Raw genomic sequence first — 12466 nt, forward strand, 5'->3', positions numbered from 1 at the left:
ATAGCCTGCACTCCTATTTTTAAAGTGCCCCTTCCTTGTGTGGACATTAGGTGGCTCCTGCAGTTGGGCTATAATGGAGGCAGGCCCACTCAAAGCAGGCTGCCTTGTTCTCCCACCCTAGCTGGGCTGCATTAACTTAACGCTGCCACTCCTCCATGCGCAGTTGTTATTGTTTTCCTGCCATCAAGGAGCTAGGTAGCTTGTGTGGAGGATGGAGAGGAGCACACCAGAAAGCTGTCTGCAGCCTATCTCATCTGGCTCTTGACCCTGCTCCACATTAGGTCCCTGTTTTCTTCCCTCATAAAGAAGCTACCAACTTCTGTTTCCCCAAAGTCTTTCACATTTTGCTTTATGTTCTAGTTTCTGTCAACTCCCTTCTAACTTGTATGGTATATTTAAGTTAGTTTTATCAGCATCTTAAATAAAGACATGATCTTGTTTCCTATTTTGTTTAAAGATGCAGAAATTGTGCACATAACATATTAATAATATTTAGTAATGTACCATGTTCACTCTCTAGCAACCTGGGCTTATACTAATGCACACAAGAGCTCTGAAACAGAAGTGGTTTGTATTTGTATGAGGTTCAGATTTATATTTAAAGTTGATTGAATCTGTGGTATCGTTCAGTGATTTCTTTCTGTCTCTTTTTTTTACGTTCTGAGTGTCTTACAATTTGGAAGCTATTCAGGTGAACCTTCAGAGCTGTTTTCCATTGTTGTTGGTAATTTATTGATAATAGCTCATGACTGTGCTTGGTAGAGGAAAGTATACCAAGAAATTCTGACATTCTAAAAATAACTAATATTTGTTTAGCATTTTACAAAGCATTATCTCAGTGACTGATAAAACAAAACTGTAAAGCAAGCTTTATTATAATTCTCATTTTATGGATGAGGTATCCAAGGTTAAGAAATGTTCCTTGACTTTTTCAAAATTCCTCAGCCAATAATGGAAGTCAGGTAAAGAGCAATCAAGTCACAAGTTCTAGGATGCCCCCAATACAGTAATAAACAAGCACAGGTAGCAGGTATACTAGCAGAAGCCAAACCAGCAAAGGGGAGAAGATGCAAGGAATAAATAGCTACATATGGGTGCAAAACCTAAAAGTGTGGTCTGGCTGCCAGAATGCAGCCCCACCTATTACACTGTAAAAATACATGTAAATATAAGAAAAAGAACTAAAGACATCACATGCTTAGTTTACACTTATCTTAGCCATGGGGAAGCAGTGGGTGGGAGGATAGGGGCAGAGGGAGGAGACACACCTCAGATGCTTGCGCTACAACTTGCCATAGAGTAGAGTGTTGCGGTTTTCTACAATTATTTAAAAAGTATGTCAAAATAATGACAGTCTCCTTCTCTTCACACAACCCAGATTTCTGTTTCTCCATCGTCTCTTTCCTTCACTGTTTCTCTGTACGTCTTCCCTTCTTCCTCTCTACTTCTTTAACCCAGCAATGTCATTACATAGATGCTTCTCTTATTTACCTCTATCTTGTCTCGCCTCATTCTCCTTCCCTTTCTATCCCTAATACAGCATCAGGACCATAATTATTATGCAATGATCCATCAGGGTCACCAAAACAGTGTGTATGCCTTAAAAAAGTAAGCTTCATAGTTTTTGAGCTAATTTGACTTTATTGTTGTTTTTCTTTCTAGTATCTAGAAATTTGCATTTTCTAATTATTATTATTTCATTATCAGAGATTCTGAATGAATGTGATAAAAGTGGACATCTTTATCATTACCCTTAGGGTAACAAAAATGGTACATATTGGTTCTAGGTTTGTCATAAATAGATAAGATTTAAGAATTTTAGGTCCTTTTATCCTTACCATAAAAAGTCTTTTGAATTTATTTTGCTTTTAAACTAGAAACAAGTATTTAAAATAATACAAATTATTTTTTGATGATGTATTAAAATAATTGCTCTTAGTTTAAAATCTTTTAAGTCGGGCATAGTAATGCAGGTAAACAGTTGTTTTATTGTTGAAAAAGCCTGCCTGGTACTATATGGAACTATCATGACTCAAGTTTTGCTTCTATGTTCATAATTTAGATTGATCTGTGGATTTTCCTTTCTGTCCACTACTTGTTCAGATTGCATTTCACATTTGCTTTAGCCTTGTGGAATAAGTTGAGTAATTACTTTATAAATTTATTTTTCTTAATTTTGTTTCTAGTATTAACACTAACTTCATTGAAGTTTTGGTGAAACTTGATTACAAACTCTCTAGATCTGACATCCATTTTAGACGTAAGTTCTTTTCTTGTGTTTTCTTCAAATTCTATGATTATTGGAGTATTTTAATTGTGTTTGCATTTCCTTGTTAATGTATATTGTTTAAAAATACTAATTTAATTGAAATTTAGTGATATAAATTTGCCTGTAGCATTTTTTAATTATTTTATAACTATTTTTATTTTTGTAACAATTCTGTATTTATATGTACTCTTTTACTTCACTTCCAATTTTGTTGTTCATTTGTTTGTTTCGGTCTTCTTCCATTTTTTCTTGATAAGATTTCCTCAAGGCTAGCCTATTTTATTAATCGTATAAAATAAGTTTATTTGTATTAACCAAGGAAAATTTTTTGTTATATTATTTCACATTTTACAAATTATCCTGTTCTTTCTATCTTAAAATGTATTTTATTTTTATTCTATTTTCTTAAATCAAAATCTTAGCTGATGTGTTTTCAATCTTTCTTGTTTTCTATTACATATATTGAAGTCTGGACATTTTCTCTGCGTACTGTTGTGGAGTCTGCTAGGTTTAAATATACAGCGATTTCATTGCCATTCACTTCAAAGACTTTTCTAATTTTAATTTCATTTCTTCCTTAACCCAAGAAAATTTTAGTAGCATTTCTCTTTTTTTTTTTTTTTTTTTTTTTAAATAATTATTTTTTATTGAAGGGTAGTTGACACACAGTATTACATTACATGAGTTTCAAGTGTACAACACAGTGGTAGAACATTTATATACATAATTCTAGGTTCCAGCTATCACCCTACCAGGCTGTTACAATATCTTGACTATATTCCTTATGCTATACATTACATCCCGGTTACTAATTTATTTTACCATTGGAAGTCTGTCCTTTTTTTTTTTTTGTTGTTGTTGTTTTGTTTTGTTTTGTTTTGTTTTTTTGTTTTTTTGTTTTTTGTTTTTTGTTTTTTTGTTTTTTTTTTGTGAGGGCATCTCTCATATTTATTGATCAAATGGTTGTTAACGACAATAAAATTCTGTATAGGGGACTCAATGCTCAATGCACAATCATTAATCCACCCCAAGCCTAATTTTCATCAGTCTCCAATCTTCTGAGGCATAACAAACAAGTTTTTACATGTAGAACAAATTCTTACATAATGAATAAGTTACATAGTGAACAGTACAAGGGCAGTCATCACAGAAACTTTCGGTTTTGCTCATGCATTATGAACTCTAAACAGTCAGTTCAAATATGAATATTCATTTGGTTTTTATACTTGATTTATATGTGGATACCACATTTCTCTCTTTATTATTATTATTTTTAATAAAATGCTGAAGTGGTAGGTAGATACAAGATAAAGGTAGAAAACATAGTTTAGTGTTGTAAGAGAGCACATGTAGATGATCAGGTGTGTGCCTGTAGACTATGTGTTAATCCAAGCTAGACCAGGGCAATAAAACATCCACATATGCAGAAGATTTCTCTCAGAACGGGGGGGTGAGGTTCTAAGCCTCACCTCTGTTGATCCCCAATTTCTCACCTGATGGCCCCCCTGCGACTGTGCCTGTCTTAGGTTGTTCCTCCCTTGAGGAATCTTACCCGTCTCTGGCTAACCAGTCATCTTCCGGGGCCATACAGGGAAATGTGAAGTTGGTAAGTGAGAGAGAAGCCTTATTGTTTGAAAAAGTTAGCTTTTTACTTCTTTGCATATTTAAGCCCTGTGGCTTCTATGCCCAGCATTTGTCTTGAGGTATCTTTACCACTTGGAAGAATTATGATACTCCGTAAATTTGATATGAGTCACGAGTTCTATTTAAGGGTTGTAATTAGGAAGGAAGAAGAAAAGCTATAGAAGTAGCAGGCGGAAGAAAACATGGGAAGATTGATTATTTCTTTGATATATCTTCTTGTAGAGTAACTTCAGCATGTATAGGTTTTAAGCTACTACTTAAATTGCACACACACATTAACATAATAGGAGTATAGTTACATAACCAAAGCATATCTGTAATAACCAGCCATCTGCAGTGAAACCAAGAAAACCAGTTAGGCACCTTAGGCATTTGTGAAAACTTATCTATGATATGGTGGATATTGTCCAACTGAACTTAACAGTCTGAGAGAAATCAGACAAATTAAAACAACCCATTCCTAGGGACTGTTCACATCCCATATGTTCTTTTAACAGTAAATAGTTTGTAGTTGTAAGACTTTGGAGCGCTACAATTTGCACTTCTCCAAATTCTTGGTTGAGTTCCAACAGTATAGATCCAGTCCAATTTTGTTGTTTTACTGTATGCACAGGCCAGCTTAGATATCTCCTTCCTCATTCCCATGGCAAGTCCAGGAACTGGTGGGATGAGTGCATCTACAGCTGTGGCAGTGCGTGGATCTTTGTTGGGGTTTTTTGATGATCATCTTCTGGCATGAGTCTTCCAGAGAGTGCAGATGTTGGAAGTTCTTTTTCATATCGTATCTTAGTTCATTTTCGGGGTAGCCCAATTAGGCTTTGATCCTCTGTATAAACACAAACAGACCCTTTGCCTACACTTTTATATGCCCTTTATACCCTTGTGTAGAACTCGTTGGAGGTTACCACACAGGAACTGCCCTTTTTTTTTTTTTTGCTATCACTAATCTACACTTACATGACGAATTTTATGTTTACTAGGCTCTCCCCTATACCAGGTCTCCCCTATAAACCCCTTTACAGTCACTGTCCATCAGCATAGCAAAATGTTGTAGAATCTCTACTTGCCTTCTCTGTGTTGTACAGCCCTCCCTTTTCTCCTACCCCACCCATGAATGTTAATCTTAATACCCCCCTACTCCTCCTCCCCTTATCCCTCCCTACCAACCCATCCTCCCCAGTCCCTTTCCCTTTGGTACCTGTTAGTCCATTCTTGAGTTCTGTGATTCTGCTGCTGTTTTGTTCCTTCAGTTTTTCCTTTGTTCTTATATTCCACAGATAAGTGAAATCATTTTGTATTTCTCTTTCTCCGCTTGGCTTGTTTCACTGAGCATAATACCCTCCAGCTCCATCCATGTTGCTGCAAATGATTGGATTTGCCCTTTTCTTATGGCTGAGTAGTATTCCATTGTGTATATGTACCACCTCTTCTTTGTCCATTCATCTATTGATGGACATTTAGGTTGCTTCCAATTCTTGGCTATTGTAAATAGTGCTGCAATAAACATAGGGGTGCATCTGTCTTTCTAAAACTTGATTGCTGCGTTCTTAGGGTAAATTCCTAGGAGTGGAATTCCTGGGTCAAATGGTAAGTCTGTTTTGAGCATTTTGATGTACCTCCATACTGCTTTCCACAATGGTTGAACTAACTTACATTCCCACCAGCAGTGTAGGAGGGTTCCCCTTTCTCCACAGCCTCGCCAACATTTGTTGTTGTTTGTCTTTTGGATGGCAGCCATCCTTACTGGTGTGAGGTGATACCTCATTGTAGTTTTAATTTGCATTTCTCTGATAATTAGCGATGTGGAGCATCTTTTCATGTGTCTGTTGGCCATCTGTATTTCTTTTTTGGAGAACTGTCTGTTCAGTTCCTCTGCCCATTTTTTAATTGGGTTATTTGTTTTTTGTTTGTTGAGGCGTGAGAGCTCCTTATATATTCTGGACGTCAAGCCTTTATCGGATGTGTCATTTTCAAATATATTCTCCCATACTGTAGGGATCCTTCTTGTTCTATTGATGGTGTCTTTTGCTGTACAGAAGCTTTTCAGCTTAATATAGTCCCACTTACTCATTTTTGCTGTTGTTTTCCTTGCCCGGGGAGATATGTTCAAGAAGAGGTCACTCATGTTTATGTCTAAGAGGTTTTTGCCTATGTTTTCTTCCAAGAGTTTAATGGTTTCATGGCTTACATTCAGGTCTTTGATCCATTTTGAGTTTACTTTTGTATATGGGGTTAGACAATGGTCCAGTTTCATTCTCCTACATGTAGCTGTCCAGTTTTGCCAGCACCACCTGTTGAAGAGACTGTCATTTCGCCATTGTATGTCCATGGCTCCTTTATCAAATATTAATTGACCATATATGTCTGGGTTAATGTCTGGATTCTCTAGTCTGTTCCATTGGTCTGTGGCTCTGCTCTTGTGCCAGTACCAAATTGTCTTGATTACTATGGCTTTATAGTAGAGCTTGAAGTTGGGGAGTGAGATCCCCCCTACTTTATTCTCTTTCTCAGGATTGCTTTGGCTATTCGGGGTCTTTGGTGTTTCCATATGAATTTTTGAATTATTTGTTCCAGTTCATTGAAGAATGTTGCTGGTAGTTTCATAGGGATTGCATCAAATCTGTATATTGCTTTGGGCATGATGGCCATTTTGACGATATTAATTCTTCCTAGCCACGAGCATGGGATGAGTTTCCATCTGTTAGTGTCCCCTTTAATTTCTCTTAAGAGTGACTTGTAGTTTTCAGAGTATAAGTCTTTCACTTCTTTGGTTAGGTTTATTCCTAGGTATTTTATTTTTTTTGATGCAATTGTGAATGGAGTTGTTTTCCTGATTTCTCTTTCTGTTGGTTCATTGTTAGTATATAGGAAAGCCACAGATTTCTGTGTGTTGATATTGTATCCTGCAACTTTGCTGTATTCCAATATCAGTTCTAGTAGTTTTGGGGTGGAGTCTTTAGGGTTTTTTATGTACAGTATCATGTCATCTGCAAAGAGTGACAGTTTAACTTCTTCTTTACCAATCTGGATTCCTTGTATTTCTTTATTTTGTCTGATTGCCGTGGCTAGGACCTCCAGTACTATGTTAAATAACAGTGGAGAGAGTGGGCATCCCTGTCTAGTTCCCGATCTCAGAGGAAATGCTTTCAGCTTCTCGCTGTTCAATATAATGTTGGCTGTGGGTTTATCATAGATGGCCTTTATTATGTTGAGGTACTTGCCCTCTATTCCCATTTTGCTGAGAGTTTTTATCATGAATGGATGCTGAATTTTGTCAAATGCTTTTTCAGCATCTATGGAGGTGATCATGTGGTTTTTGTCTTTCTTTTTGTTGATGTGGTGGATGATATTGATGGACTTTCGAATGTTGTACCATCCTTGCATCCCTGGGATGAATCCCACTTGGTCATGGTGTATGATCCTTTTGATGTATTTTTGAATTCGGTTTGCTAATATTTTGTTGAGTATTTTTGCATCTACGTTCATCAGGAATATTGGTCTGTAGTTTTCTTTTTTGGTGGGGTCTTTGCCTGGTTTTGGTATTAGGGTGATGTTAGCTTCATAGAATGAGTTTGGGAGTATCCCCTCCTCCTCTATTTTTTGGAAAACTCTAAGGAAAATGGGTATTATGTCTTCCCTGTATGTCTGATAAAATTCTGAGGTAAATCCATCTAGCCCGGGGGTTTTGTTCTTTGGTAATTTTTTGATTACCTCTTCAATTTCGTTGCTGGTAATTGGTCTGTTTAGATTTTCTGTTTCTTCCTGGGTCAATCTTGGAAGGTTATATTTTTCTAGGAAGTTTTCCATTTCTCCTAGGTTTCCCAGTTTGTTAGCATATAGGTTTTCTTAGTATTCTCTAATAATTCTTTGTATTTCTGTGGGGTCCGTCGTGATTTTTCCTTTCTCGTTTCTGATACTGTTGATTTGTGTTGACTCTCTTTTCTTCTTAATAAGTCTGGCTAGAGGCTTATCTATTTTGTTTATTTTCTCGAAGAACCATCTCTTGGTTTCATTGATTTTTGCTATTGTTTTATTCTTCTCAATTTTATTTATTTCTTCTCTGATCTTTATTATGTCGCTCCTTCTGCTGACCTTAGGCCTCATCTGTTCTTCTTTTTCCAATTTCGATAATTGTGACATTAGACCATTCATTTGCGATTGCTCTTCCTCTTTTAAGTACGCTTGGATTGCTATATACTTTCCTCTTAAGACTGCTTTTGCTGTGTCCCACAGAAGTTGGGGCTTAGTGTTGTTGTTGTCATTTGTTTCCATATATTGCTGGATCTCCATTTTGATTTGGTCATTGATCCATTGATTATTTAGGAGCGTGTTGTTAAGCCTCCATGTGTTTGTGAGCCTCTTTGCTTTCTTTGTACAGTTTATTTCTAGTTTTATGCCTTTGTGGTCTGAAAAGTTGGTTGGTAGGATTTCAATCTTTTGGAATTTTCTGAGGCTCTTTTTGTGGCCTAGTATATGGTCTATTCTGCAGAATGTTCCATGTGCACTTGAGAAGAATGTATATCCCGCTGCTTTTGGATGTAGAGTTCTATAGATGTCTATTAGGTCCATCTGCTCTACTGTGTTGTTCAGTGCTTCCGTGTCCTTACTTATTTTCTGCCCGGTGGATCTATCCTTTGGGGTGAGTGGTGTGTTGAAGTCTCCTAGAATGAATGCATTGCAGTCTATATCCCCCTTTAGTTCTGTTAGTATTTGTTTCACATATGCTGGTGCTCCTGTGTTGGGTGCATATATATTTAGAATGGTTATATCCTCTTGTTTGACTGAGCCCTTTATCATTATGTAGTGTCCTTCTTTATCTCTTGTTACTTTCTTTGTTTTGAAGTCTATTTTGTCTGATATTAGTACTGCAACCCCTGCTTTCTTCTCACTGTTGTTTGCTTGAAATATGTTTTTCCATCCCTTGACTTTTAGTCTGTACATGTCTTTGGGTTTGAGGTGAGTTTCTTGTAAGCAGCATATAGATGGGTCTTGCTTTTTTATCCATTCTGTTACTCTGTGTCTTTTGATTGGTGCATTCAACCCATTAACATTTAGGGTGACTATTGAAAGATATGTACTTATTGCCATTGCAGGCTTTAAATTCGTGGTTCCAAAGTTCAAGGTTAGCCTCTTTAGTATCCTACTGCCTAACTTAGCTCGCTTATTGAGCTGTTATATACACTGTCTGGAGATTCTTTTCTTCTCTCCCTTCTAGTTCCTCCTCATCGATTCTTCATATGTTGGGTGTTTTGTGCTGTGCTCCTTCTAGGAGTGCTCCCATCTAGAGCAGTCCCTGTAAGATGTTCTGTAGAGGTGGTTTGTGGAAAGCAAATTCCCTCAGCTTTTGTTTGTCTGGGAATTGTTTAATCCCACCGTCATATTTGAATGATAGTCGTGCTGGATACAGTATCCTTGGTTCAAGGCCCTTCTGTTTCATTGTATTAAATATATCATGCCATTCTCTTCTGGCCTGTAGGGTTTCTGTTGAGAAATCTGACGTTAGCCTGATGGGTTTCCCTTTATAGGTGACCTTTTTCTCTCTAGCTGCCTTTAACACTCTTTCCTTGTCCTTGATCTTTGCCATTTTAATTATTATGTGTCTTGGTGTTGCCCTTCTTGGATCCTTTCTGTTGGGGGTTCTGTGTATTTCCATGGTCTGTTTGATTACTTCCTCCCCCAGTGTGGGGAAGTTTTCAGCAATTATTTCTTCTAAGATACTTTCCATCTCTTTTCCTCTCTCTTCTTCTTCTGGGACCCCTATAATACGGATATTGTTCCTTTTAGATTGGTCACACAGTTCTCTTAATATTGTTTCATTCCTGGAGATCCTTTTGTCTCTCTCTGTGTCAGCTTCTATGCATTCCTGTTCTCTGATTTCAATTCCATCAATGGCCTCTTGCATTCTATCCATTCTGCTTATAAACCCTTCCAGAGTTTGTTTCATTTCTGCGATCTCCTTTCTGGCATCTGTGATCTCTTTCCGGACTTCATCCCATTTTTCTTGCGTATTTCTCTGCATCTCTGTCAGCATGTTTATGATTCTTATTTTGAATTCTTTGTCAGGAAGACTGGTTAGGTCTGTCTCCTTCTCTGGTGTTGTCTCTGTGATCTTTGTCTGCCTGTAGCTTTGCCTTTTCATGGTGATAGGAATAGTCTGCAGAAATGGGACGAGTGACGCCTGGAAGGACTTCCTTTCTTGTTGGTTTGTGGCCCTCCTCTCCTGGGAGAACAGCGGCCTCTAGTGGCTTGTGCTGCGCAGCTGCGCGCAGACAGGTTTCTGCTTCCTGCCCGGCTGCTATGGAGTTTATCTCCGCTGTTGCTGTGGGCGTGGCCTGGCTCGGGCAGCTACTCCAAAATGGTGGAGTCGCGTTGGAGCAGGAGCTGCTGGGAGGCTATTTATCTCCGTAAGGGGCCTCCCTCCTCCCTGCAGCCCAGGGGTTAGGGTGCCCAGAGATCCCAGATTCCCTACCTCTGGATTAAGTGACCCGCCCTGCCCCTTTAAGACTTCCAAAAAGCACCCGCCAAAGAAAACAACGACCACAAAAAAAAACAAGAAAAAAAATTTTTTTAATTAAAAAAAAAAAAAAATTTTTTTAATAAAAAAAACAAAGGTGGTCGTTCGTTTTTCTTTATTCTCCGGTGCCAGCCTCAGGCCTCTGCTCACCGGTCTGTCTGCCCTGTTTCTCTAGTATTGGGGTCCCTGTCCCTTTAAGACTTCCAAAAAGCGCTCACCAAAACAAAGCAGCAAAAAAGCAAAAAAAAAAAAATGGTCGCGCGCTTTTCTTATGTCCTCTGTCGCCCAGCCTCCAGTGCCTGCTCACTGTTCTTGCTGCCCTGTTTTCCCAGTATCGAGGGCCCTGCACTCTGGCCCGGATGGCTGGGGCTGGGTGCTCGGCAGCCCTGGGCTCCGTCTCCCTCCCGCTCTGCCTGCTCTTCTCCCGCCGGGAGCTGGGGGGAGGGGCGCTCGGCTCCCGCGGGGCCGGGGCTTGTATCTTACCCCCTTCGCGAGGTGCTGGGTTCTCTCAGGTGTGGATGTGGTCTGGATATTGTCCTGTGTCCTCTGGTCTTTATTCTAGGAAGGGTTGTCTTTGTTATATTTTCATAGATATATGTTGTTTTGGGAGGAGATTTCCGCTGCTCTACTCACGCCGCCATCTTCCGCCCCTTCCAGTAGCATGTCTCTTATCATCCATATATATAAAATTGGCGGGTGGGGAAGAAGTGCTATTCTTTTGTTGTGAATTTCCCATTTTTCTCCTAATGTTCAGAAAAAGAGCCTACATGTTTTCTGCTTTGGGAAAACTGTTGAGTTTCTTTAATTCCCAATATATGATCTGGTTTATTGAGTGTTCTAGATTTATTTGAATACAAATTTACTTCCAGGTTTTGGTTACTGTAATTATATTTACCTCTGAGCATAAGATGGTTAATTGCTTTATTAAAATTCCCATTGTAATTTTTTTAAACTGTGTTTTCTCTCAGTTTCAAAGGGTGGTGCATAAAAGGACTCATTACAATAATAAATTTGACAACTATCTTGGACAGCTATCAAATATTTTTTAATATATTGCAACCTATTTTGATAGTCCCAGAGAGACTTACCATTACTATGCAGCTTGATAAATTAAACTTTTGATAAACACTAAATAATAATGAATATTTATTAAGCTTCCTACACAGCAGGCAGTGTTTAAGTACACATTGCAACTCTACTTGGTCAATAGTGTTATTGTTATTATTCTTCCAGTTTTACAGAGGAGATAACTGATGTAAACCATGAATACCCAAAGTCCAGTTAGTCTCAGCTAGTGAGCAAAGGAGCTGGCTTGGACTCAGACCCACAAAGAATGGCTCCAGAGGCATGCTTGTTAACTACTGCACCATGTGGCTCATTATCAATACTATTCACAGTTTTGCTTTTCCCGTGAGTTCTAATTTGTCTTTCCTTCACATAGTGTTTTTCTGGCCTACATTTTCCCATTCTTTTGTTTTCAAGCACTTAGTGCCATTTTGTTGTAGGTCTAATCCTTGTTAACATCATACAGCTAGAGTTTTAAAACCAATTTGATACTCTTTCCTTTAATAAACAACATAAGCCTCCATTCACATATTTTAACTTTGGGTATTTTGACATAATGCTACTTTGTTTTTCTATTTACTATATTCTTATTAACTCTTCTTATTTATTTTTCTTCTCAAAATTTTCCTTTCTAAGTCTCTTAGTTTTTCCCTTGTCCTAATTTTTTTCATGCCTCTATTTTCTAGGGAGTCATACACTCGCTCCTCAGTTGTCTAATTTTGTGCCAGAGTTATAACTTTTTAAATAGTGAATATTATTAATAATTTGTATATGACTTAAAATATTACTTACTTCTCCCCAAGGTTTCTTGTAATCAATTCTACTTTTTGGCTTTGTTTGCATACTGTCAGTTTAAAAATTGAACAATTTGTGCATGACCAACTTTCTCACCTTTAATTATGAAGATTACTTATCTTTCTGCCTGTATAATTATTGGATAATATTTTCACATTAAAATTTTAAACTTTCATAAG

General features: G+C 37.8%; 1 long non-coding RNA gene across 3 annotated transcripts in view; it reads left to right on the plus strand.

Annotated features, from left to right (window-relative positions):
* The first annotated feature begins 2237 nt into the window (after positions 1 to 2237).
* Positions 2238 to 12466, plus strand: part of LOC130682556 (uncharacterized) — a 129977-nt gene continuing 119748 nt past the window's right edge. For all 3 annotated transcript variants that reach the window (XR_008995772.1, XR_008995773.1, XR_008995774.1), the window contains exon 1: positions 2238 to 2260. This is a non-coding gene — a long non-coding RNA (uncharacterized LOC130682556). The remainder of the gene's footprint in view (positions 2261 to 12466) is intronic.

This window comes from Manis pentadactyla, chromosome 2 (genome assembly GCF_030020395.1).
Source record: "Manis pentadactyla isolate mManPen7 chromosome 2, mManPen7.hap1, whole genome shotgun sequence".
NCBI lineage: Eukaryota > Metazoa > Chordata > Mammalia > Pholidota > Manidae > Manis > Manis pentadactyla.